This window comes from Lolium rigidum, chromosome 7 (assembly GCF_022539505.1).
Source record: "Lolium rigidum isolate FL_2022 chromosome 7, APGP_CSIRO_Lrig_0.1, whole genome shotgun sequence".
NCBI lineage: Eukaryota > Viridiplantae > Streptophyta > Magnoliopsida > Poales > Poaceae > Lolium > Lolium rigidum.
Window position 1 is genome coordinate 11,170,409 of NC_061514.1, and position 11,502 is coordinate 11,181,910.

Sequence of the window (11,502 nt, forward strand, 5' to 3'; positions counted from 1 at the left end):
CAACTTCAGCTGCAAACGAAGAACAGCGACGGCCAAATATTTTTTTTAAACATTCAGAGGTAGAAGGACTTGCCCTGTCAGTCCAGCAAACCAAGATTATGATTCACCTTTTTCTGGATTGTTTCGGGAATCGTTTGATGATTCTCAGTAGAGAAGTGAAACTGGGTACACAGGAAAGATATGGCGAAGTTCATGCTGCTATTTTGCGAAAAAAAAGTAAAAAAAATTGGCTTCGCCCGGGCTCGAACCGGAGACCTTCAGTGTGTTAGACTGACGTGATAACCAACTACACCACGAAACCTCGTGTTAAAGCTGGTTAATTTAGTTATTAGAACTCAAAGAACATACCGAGGAAAGAAGGCCGCCTTTTAGCCTTTCTCCAGCTCATCCTTTTCACATACGGGCCTACGGCTTGACATATATAGTAGACGGTCAATCCCAACCGGGCTCCGCTAACGGTATCGTGTCAATGAACTTCAGGATTTTGGGTGGCTAACTGAAGCTCGTCCTCGCCAAGGCTCCAGCCTATCTCCCCCATCTTCCAAGAAGAAGGCGCTTCTTGGCACATGGTCTACCCCTACGTTGACCCTGGAGGTGGCCTCCTGCATCTCCCCGGAGTTTGCTGCTGAAGCCTAAGCATGCTGCTCCTATTCAACCGCCGAGTCGTTTAAATCTCTCAGTTTGGACTGAGTTTTAGCTAGTTTTTGTTGTTGCTCCAGAACTTGTTCTGCTTTAGTTTCTGTCCGTTTCCTCAGTAGTTATATAAAAGCTTTAGGGCTTTACCAGTTTGCATGTCTTTTTGGTGTAAGAAACTCGGACCAAAAACTTTGGTTTTGTTTATGCTATCAATGGAACCGGGGAGGGGTCCTCCCTGTTGATCTATAAAAAAAAAACACTACCTAGTCTATTTCTATCAGTTAGAACTTTTAATTTAATTGGTTAGTGTAGTAATCTTTTATCCGTACCCCGGTTAAAAAATTCTTTTATCCGTACTCTTGTACCACGACCAATCTTCTGGCGTTGAAGCCAGGGAAAGCTCCCTCTCGTTCTCTCCATCATCAGCCGAGCAACACTCGTCGGAAGGCGACGTTGGCCAGGCGAGGAGCCAGAATCGCCCCGTCTACCCTCCGCTCATCTTCTCACTCCCCGTTTCATATCAGCCTTCGATGTAGTGTGCTTGTTAAAACAGAATCTGATGCCACATGAATCGCATCTGGACGCGATCTCCAAATTAAAACACAAGCTTAAGAAGCCTTTCCTTAAAGAAGTCATGATCTTAGGAGCATGGGCAATATGGAAAACGAGAAATGAATTCATCTTAGGCAACGATGTCTTTAAAGTACAGAGCGAATCGCAAGGCATACACCATGTTTGTAGCATGGATATATATATATATATAGCTTCATATAGACAGTTTTTTTCCCCATAGATTAGCCTTTATTTCTTGTAATACAAATATGCCGTAGCAAGGCTATTGTGGTTCGGATAAAAACTTAACACTAAATACTAGGACATTATTAGGAAAACTTAATCCATTTTGATTATTGCCAACAACATTAATTGAAAATGTTAGCAACACGATGGAATTAACATTTTGTTTTGTTGGAAATAAAAAAACCAACACATTTTCTATACATGCCCATTGTTAATGGGGATTTTTAGGACCCGTAAGGTCCGTGGGTGGAGGACGGCAATATATACACTAACACACCGGCTGTAATCGGTAGGATTTCAAATTTGAATTTGTAGTGCAGTAATCTTGACCTACTCACACTACAAAATTTTCGACTCACCGCACAATCTAAATTGGCCTATCGGAGGGATCAAGCCAACCCACAAGAAAAAATTGAGTCCCTGGACCAGTCTTGTCTCCACGATCGTTGCTTTCGAAAAAATGTACTTTACTGAGTTGAAAGGCACCCCTGTCGTCAACTAGATAGGCGACACCACTTCCTATGGGGCCTACCAGAGAACCTCCATCAGCAATTGGGCCATCCCAAGTAAATGTTGGGCCGAGACGAGCTAAAGTGAAACTATTTATACTAAAATTTATATTATTTATTAACTTCCATATCATAGGGAGGTATCAACAAGTATATATTCTATATTGCTTAGTTAGGATTATTATCTGCACAATTATTGCTAAACAATAATCATTGTGTTTCTATTATATAGTCGTATTGTACATTAATGAATAAATGTATGAGTTGTGGTAATTTAAACCATCTTTGTAATTAAAGGTACATTAGGTCTTTTCTCCTTTCATGGACATTTCCCTTAGCAAGATAGGCAACCTAATCACCTTAAATGTGAAAAAAGAACAAAAATGCGAGCCTCCATAAAATATTTTTATGTTTTTGTATGTGTGACTGTTCTTCTCTGTTTTAATATTACTGAATATATTGGCAGAGTGTTCAAGTCATATGAACAAAAAATATATTTAATAGTGGTCTGTGGTGTATGCCTAGATAAGAAAATTTCTAGAAACTTCTAGAGTATAAATTGAGGTGTTAGCATGATTCTCTTTCTAGGGTTAATTGAGTCATAGATGTTAGCGAGAGTTTAGTAATTAGTACACAATAAGTTAATGCTCTAAACTTGGATCGCTTAACCTTTGACGACCATTAAATATTGTGGGCTATAACAATTTTGCATACATAGAGCTCTTTATCATATGATGTATAGAGTGATCATGCCAGTGTGACTCGTATGTGACTCACATATATTGAGTGGGAGCCAAATTCGTTGTCCTGATCTCATATATGTTGCTGACATTCTGAGAATGTTATAGGTGGTACTGGAAATTGTTTAAGCTAGTAAAATATTAGATGAAAGAAGTTGAAATATTAAAACACTAAAGGACTATCAATATAGGCAGAAATGTTTAATGAACATTAAAGTCGAAACACATCCCTAGATTAGATTCTGAAGAAGTTCACAATAGAACAAGCCAAGAAGGACTTCTTCCTTGTATATCTAGGTATAGCATTGATTTGATCGGTGCTACAACGATGATCACATGAAATAATAGGGATGTGCTACACCCCCTTATGCCTAAGTCATAAGGTTCTGTCATGTTGTGTAATACGACAAAATGTGACCAAAATTCTTGAACAGAAGAACATGTTCCGAAGTGATTCCTGAGTTAATCATGGAACAAAGTTTTAAGTGTATTTTCAGTGTGTATTGAGAACTGAGAATATTCTTCCTAAAATAGGTAAAGAAAGGCAAACTTGACCATAAATTGTTACACCAGTGCAAGTTGTGCTAACATAGAAGATTGGAGATATCCACTGATAAAAGCTATAAGTTGAAAGAAACAAGGTTAGACATTTGAGTTGCATGTAATGAACGATTATTCAAAATCTACATCGATACTTTGGCCAAGAAAGTTCGACTTTCAGCTGAGTGTGTTTCCTAGTGTACATGGCCATGTGAAAGTCAAGTTGATTGAACAATGTGTGATTGTGAACACGGTAGGAAAGTCTCACTCTACTCTGCCAAATGTGTGACCACGAAATTATCATGTTGATGATATAGTAATGTTAAATAAGGGGAAATTTATGATTTGTTTGCGAGAGTGGATTTGGTAACCACGTGTATACGTGAGCACGGTCTCTTTAACGTTGAATTTGCTTTGAGATTCTAGCAACACAGTTAGAAGAGCAAACGCCGTGAAGTTAACTTTTGTAATCTAACCCGGCCTTGTTTCTGACCAGCAAGCGCGAAAGTACAACCCAGCATTGAACCGTACGTTGGAGGGACCTGGACTGCTGTAGTTTGTCGCGTCGCTGCTTGTGGTGGAGAGCAGCCGAGACATCATGCGCTGCTGCTTACATGTGAATAAAGGAAGGATACATGGAGTATCGTTCAGAGTAATCATTGCATGCATCAAAAGGCTGCACCAATGCGTACCATGCAACACAGTGGATAGCAAACAGTAAACATCAGAACTAGTAGCAACTAGACTTTTTTCCTCGCATTACATGGCTCGATGTCGATGCTGCTAGCTGTTGAATGAGCATGCACGTGTGAATCACTAATCCGTTCCACGAACCAAGTAGGAATATGCGGTAGGAAAAAAATGTCGCATGCAGTATTACAGTGCATGGACCAACACACAGCGAACAGCAATTAGCAAACAAACAAACGACAAAGATGCATCTAGACTCTTTTTTGCATTGCATGGCTGGTTTGGAGGCTACGATGTGTATTTTCTTCGATCGCCTGACTGTTGACGACCTCGCCGTGCTCCTGTTGTACCACGCCATGCCGTCTTACGACCCCAAGGCCGTCTCTCAAGCTTGTCAAGGCGTCGGCCCGCCCCTTCCGGCCGCTGGACTTGCCGGCCTCGGAGCAATGTGTATTGTCCCTGGTGGCGCGCGCTGACCAAGTGTCTCTTGATACTAGCGTCCGTAAGTCCCGTTTGGCCGCCATGGTCCTGGACGCCACGCCGGTGTGCTTGCCCACGGTGATATCCTCCTGCTGCCCGTGGAGCTGTTCCCGGCACGCCTGCGGAAGCCCCGTCGCTGATGCCCGCCAAGAGAAGCAGTGAGGCACGGTGCTGCAGCAGCTGCCTGCTGCATCGTCGGCCAACCTAAGCAGCAGCTCCGACCGCCCGCCCGTCGCAGCGGCGCCGCCCGCCCATAGCAGCAACATCGCCCGTCGGTGGTAGCAGCGCCGCCCGCCCGTCGCAGCAGCTGGTGGCCTTGCCAGCTCCAACCCGGCCTCCTCTGCTGCCGCCGGACCCACGCCGGAGCGGCACAAATCGGGCGGAGCTCCCTCGCCAGTCGAATCCAGCCGAGGCGAGGAGGGCCTAGGGAGGAGGACGCCGGAAGTTGCTGAGCGACGGACTGTGCAGCGTCTCGTGCGGCTACCGGCGGCGAAGCCATGAGGAAGATGGGAGGCTCGATGGGCGGCGCAGGGTCGGGGCTCGCGGGGGCGCGTACGGCAGCAGACGCGACGTGCACGGCCGGCAGGTGCGGCGGTCTAGGTTGGGGAGGGCTGCCTCCATGGCCGAGCTGAAGAATGCGTGCAAGAGCGGACCAAGCTTATTCATTCTGGAACCAATTCTGGATCGGTCCAGTACAATTTGCTACTCAGCATTTTTTTAACTAGATAATTCCTCGCGCGTTGCTGCAGAATATTTAGTGAACAATGGTGAAAAGAAGTCAAATTTAGACATGCTCATAGAAAATAGATATGTAACTATTTTTACCACATCATGTATAAAATAATGACTACCTAGCTCATTCAAAAACATTCCACATATATCATCATTTCGATCTTTTTAACTTTGCAGTGGTTACATACTTGCATACATGAAAAAAAAATTATAAGTGCTATTTGCTCTGTCCAAAGAAGCGATTATCTCTCCTGGGAAGCAAGATATTGATGACATGACGATCATACTTTGACAATTCTGCACTTATGTGCCCTCTGTACTTCTAGAACAAATGCTCCGAAGGAAGAAGCCATTATGTATATTTGAGCTCATCGATCAGTAACATATTCATTGAGGCAACTATATGTCTAAGAATACAATACTACAGAAATAAGAGTTAATGTTTATTCATCAAATCCATTAAATTAATTGCAGAATGGATGAGCCTGAAATGAATCCTTATAGCAAAATTGTCCAGTGGTCCAACAATTAGGGAATATGCTATAGCAAAATACCTCATAATTCAAGATGCAAGAAACATGATTGTGGAATGGATCAGGTGCTCGAAGTCAATAGATCAAAGTAGATGTAGGACTGTCAAATTGTCTTCTAACTGTATATCAGTGTTCATCAATATAGTAGAAAACTAAAACATTAATATTTGAGCTTCCATAGGTACATGAAAGTTGCTAAAAAATAATCAATGCACATCTAAAAAGTTGTACTATTAGATACTATTTTCAGCAGATCTGCCACTACAAAAAAGGCTGATCAAAGTTCTTCCATCAAGTTTTTTTTTTGGTAAGATGTGGCTGACTTACCTAGACAGTGAAATATGGGAAAATTCTATGAAAGGAAGATTTCAAGGTCAAGATGGCAACTTACAGTCTCTTCCAGGCAAGACCCTTCTCATTCATCCTCCTCACAAAAGATGGGTGTCGTGGTATTAGCTTTCAGATTTTATATGCAAACTTGAATCATAGGTGGCACAGTCCAGGGAGAGGAAGCGCAAGTGTGAGAATCACGATGAACGTATGCTTAGTAACTCAGTTGAATACAAACATTGAAGCTGACCAGCAGATACACCTCCCGCAGAACCATTAATTACATTGGAGGATAACTTAAAGTGCAAAAGCCAGATCAATCCAATCGGATTATAACCAAAGTCGGCAGCTGGGAGCTCACCTTGTATGGGGGATAGAGTTCCTCCCGTGGGAACTTCAGCAAAAGCTCGAATCAATTCCAATACAGCAGGGCTCTGCGATCTGCAGCGTGGTCGTCCTGGAGAGCTATTTTCCCTTACGTATGCCACACAGTGCAGTTTGCCATGGCGGCGGTGGGATTATTTGTTGCGCGCGGCTGCGAGTCATGATCTGTCGACCACGCATGGGTAAAGTAAGTTCGACGACGGCCAATGGAACAATATGGTGGTGACTGGCGAGCATGGAGAAGGTGGCAGCGATGCAAGCCGCAATGAAGTTGATGGACTTTAAAGGGAGAGAAATCTGCACTGACTCGTCGTATCTCGACATCAGTTTCCCTTTCTTGCGGAGATTGTGCAGAAGAGGAAGAGAGCGCAGCATCGTGGAGTTAATACTGAAGAGGGAGAGCCAGGCGTCAATGGTCATAGGCGATTCGTTCGGTGTGTGCGTAGAGGTGGATGCAGAAGACAAAAAATCTTGGGCCGGTACATCATGTGATCATCAATGAAGATGGAGGAGCCAGATGCATGTGGGCTGAAGCAATGGGATGGGCGTTCTGGACTTCTTTTGCTAAATACTTTGTTGTGTGTGTTTTATCGAGGACCACTGAAACGGAAAAACGGAAAAATGTGACAGAACCAAATGGTAGATTGCTGATGTGGCAAATGTGACGAAATGACATGGACCTAAAACTGATGAAATGATGTGGCATGCTTGCATGTTGAGAGAAATCAACTTAGTGGGTTGCTCCTATTTAGATATTATAGATTATAGATTCTCTCTTCATTAAATGGGTCCCACACGCGTGCACTTTGTAGAAAGATTTTTGGCATCACACACGACCGCATGGTGCCTGCTGCTACTTGTCGCCTATCAACATCACAAAAAGCGTTCTCACCAGCTAAACGGCACGACAGACGGCGTTAGACACGTGTCGGGTAGGAACCGCGTGCTCACGTATACACCCGGTCACCAGGCTTCTTTTGTTTGCAAATAATATACGGATCTAAATGATCCGAGCTGTTAAGAACCTCTCCCACGAGCAAGCATGATCAATATCACATATGCATATGGTGTTATAATTAGTAAACAAATGCAACTAGATTATTTGTACTCTAGTGCAAGTGGGAGACTATTGGAGATTGTGTCCTAGAGGCAAATAATAAAGAGCTTTTAATATTATTCTCAATAGTTTGTAATAAGTTTTATGCCATGCTATAATTGTATCAATCGGAAACATTGATACATGTGTGACATGTAAACAAATAAGGGTCCCTAGTAGGCACATATGCGAGCTAGCTCAATGTGGTTATTCCATTATCGAGGTTTCTCGGTCATGAATATTTATGTCAATTGATAATGGGATCAAGTCATTGGATGAATGATATGATGTAGATATCCAATATATAAATATTGTAACGCGATGAAGTCACAAAGTTCACCGTTACGATAATTATGAAAACGCAGTGACCTAATTCTTAGATCACGAGATCATATTTAATCACTATCATCATAGGATGCTTTGAGTGCATAAACCATCACTCCGTAATTGGGTGATCATAAAGATGTTCATAGGTATTCCGAAGGGATAGGCTGAGGCTTATGTGTCAAGAGCGGTATTTATTCATTTGTATGACATATAGATACTCTGGACCCACTTTGTGAGATTATATGCATCAAGCTGTGGATCACATGACTAGATCAAGGGGATGGAATATCATGGGAATGAGTTGAATGGCTTTGTCCGTAACGAGATAGAACTAGGTATGATGATACTAACGATCATATCTCGGAAAAGTGCCGGTATCATAGTAAGAAAGAGAATATGACTCAACGTAATGGTTCAAACAACGATATTCTTCGTGGAATTCACATGGGTCATTATGAACATCCCGGTCTCACTATTGGTCATTGACCGGAGAGGTGTATCGAACTGTAGAATAACACACTTGGGTACACAATGTTTTGAGATGCTTTTTGGAAATTTGAAATACCGGAGTAAAGAGAGAGAGAAACGGAAAGGGTTCCAGGAGAATCCGAAGGGTGTTCAGAGTGGTTCGAGAGGTGTCTCGGATCATGTGGAATTAAATAATATGTATTATATATTAATTGAGTTAATTAATATTTAGTTATATGATTTATTTAATAAAATAAGGCAGCTTACCTTAATTGGGCCCCACCCGGATAGGATGCCCATTAAGGGGGTGGTCGGCCACCCAATGGGCCAAGAAAAGGTGCCGACCGGGCTAGGGTTAGGTGGGGGGCACCATGGCTGGCTGCACCAACCCCTCCTCCTTTTGTCCCACCGAGGCACGTGGAGAGAGGAAGACACACATAAATTTTTCAAGGCCCCCTTTCACAAGGTGTATGTCTCTCCCGATTTCTCTCCCACATGTGTTCCTCGAAGAGCTGCGCACAGAGGGAGTCAACTCCACCTAGTACACAGGAGCGCAGCTGGGATTCAGATCTAGAAGATCTACTTCCGCAATTTCGGGTGGATCAGAGGTTCACGAGTCGTCGCCAACATCGTACGTGTGTGAAACCTACGAGGTGCTGCACTTGCGACACTCAACGTCGAGCAAGGAGGATTGAACACGACCCTAAGGTCGGCGGCGAGTACGACTATATCATTCTTTCCGTCTATGAGGACATGTCACCGAAACCATATCTGTTATAGATTAGTCTTAGATAGAGCTAGGCAATCATGGGTACGCTAGTCAGATTTTTTTTCTACTGCGAACCCCTATAGAAAGGATGGAGGCGGGTGCTACACCATGCATCCAGCTGAAGGCGGAGAATAGGAGCTCCCGAGCGGTAGAGGCAGGGCTGGCGACGACCTTGGTTGCACATGGGCTGAGATCTTGGCCCATGAGCAACTCCCATTACGTTAATAAAAATCTTTCACTATTTTAAAAAGTTAGAAATGTCTATCTCGGAAATTCAATTCGGCTCCCGGGTGCGTATGTTCCCTATACTAAAAAATTATATTTCGAGTTGTCGGAAAATTTTGACAAAAAATTCTACATGTACATCTCTATAATATATGTGCATTCTTCAAGTTTCATGAAAAATTAATATTTTTTGTGGTCTATGTAAAAAAGTGAAAATTTATCTTGTAAAAAGCATTATTTGTAGCACTGAATTTTGTCTTTTTTACACACGTTACGTGACAAGTCCATTTTTTATGAAACAACTTTGTGGCGCTTAGCACGTGAAGATCTTCACGTGCGAATTTTCCGTTCCAATTTTTTTAAAAATTCAAAATGTGTGTAAGATGAAATTCAAAATATCACACCCTCACAAAATAAATAGTGAGATGTTGTATACTGCTAACTGTAGTATTATAGCTATTATTATAGGGTACCGTAAAAACTCTCCCGTATGATGCGTTTGCGGCCCGATCAACCAGAAATCGTCTTATTTAACATGCGACTAGCAGTCCTTAAACGATAGGCTGGCCCATTTGACGCGAGTTCAGGAAGGAAACGAGCTTTGTGACATGTGGGGAATACTGATGTATCTAGACCATGCATGCACGAGTTCTGACGGTCCGGAGAGTGAGAGTGAAATCAGTGTGGTAGCTCCTAGATGATTGAGTTTTGTTGTTACTTATTTCCTCGCGAAATGATCCGCTTTGAGACGAATCGGTCGTTGGATGCAGCATGCATGAAAAGTGCTCTCTCTATATTACTCATGTACGTGTTCGTGTCCATAGTATGATGTATGAACTCGTGAAAGCTGAAATATGCATGAAAAGTATCGATGATCGTCAGCCTAACTCTTTCTGCACTTGTGATCCTGGTCGGCCCATCCTTTTTTTTCCGATAAAAGGCGCTTTCAAGTTTAAGCAATACATCCAGCCTCTGCATAACTAAGATACACAAAGTCGTTTTTTTGGTTCACGAAACACACCGAAAAGAAAATTACATGAGTACTTCATCTGAGAAGAGCAAATCACTAGACTGTAGGAGGCAAAATCCTTCGACTATGCAGCCACCCATGTTAGGTAATAAAATCATTCGCCGTTTCCTTCAATCATGAAGACACCTCCGTAAATAGGTTGCGGTCCTCCAAGCGCTGAAACGACAACCATGAACGGAGCAACGCCGTACATCGGTAGATGACCTTGATACGTCTCCGACGTATCGATAATTTCTTATGTTCCATGCCACATTATTGATGATATCTACATGTTTTATGCATACTTTATGTCATTATTATGCGTTTTCCGGAACTAACCTATTGACGAGATGCCGAAGTGCCGGCTCTCGTTTTCTGCTGTTTTTGGTTTCAGAAATCCTAGTAAGGAAATATTCTCGGAATTGGACGAAATCAACGCCCAACATCTTAGAATCCCCGGGAGCTTCCAGAACACCCGAGAGCCGCCAGAGAGGGGCCACAGGGGGCCCACACATGGTGGCGGCGCGGCCCAGGAGGGGGGTGCGCCGCCCTAGTGTCTGGTGGCCCAAGACCCCCTCTGAGGCTGCCCTTCCGCCTACTTAAGGTCTCCGTCGCGAAAACCCTACCACGTTCGACGAAACCAGAGAAAACCTTCCAGAGCCGCCGCCATCGTGAAGCCAAGATCTGGAGGACAGGAGTCTCTGTTCCGGCACGCCGCCGGGACGGGGAAGTGCCCCCGGAAGGCTTCTCCATCGACACCACCGCCATCTTCATCAACGCTCGCTCGTCTCCCATGAGGAGGGAGTAGTTCTCCATCGAGGCTCGGGGCTGTACCGGTAGCTATGTGGTTAATCTCTCTCCTATGTACTTCAATACAATAATCTCATGAGCTGCCTTACATGATTGAGATTCATATGATGATGCTTGTAATCTAGATGTCATTATGCTAGTCAAGTGGATTTTACTTATGTGATCTCCGGAGACTCCTTGTCCCACGTGTGTAAAGGTGACAGTGTGTGCACCGTGTGGGTCTCTTAGGCTATATTTCACAGAATACTTATTCACCGTTATGAATGGCATAGTGAAGTGCTTATTTATATCTCTTTATGATTGCAATGTGTTTTGTATCACAATTTATCCGTGTGCTACTCTAGTGATGTTATTAAAGTAGTTTATTCCTCCCGCACGGTGTAATGGTGACAGGTGTGTGCATCGTGTAGTACTTGGCGTAGGCTA

The 11,502-nt window shown here is 43.3% G+C and overlaps 1 non-coding gene across 1 annotated transcript; it reads right to left on the reverse strand.

Moving 5' to 3' along the window:
* Positions 1–227: 227 nt before the first annotated feature.
* TRNAV-AAC lies at positions 228–301 on the reverse strand. The gene has a single exon. It is a non-coding gene; the product is annotated as a tRNA-Val (tRNA).
* Between the last annotated feature and the right edge of the window lie 11,201 nt (positions 302–11,502).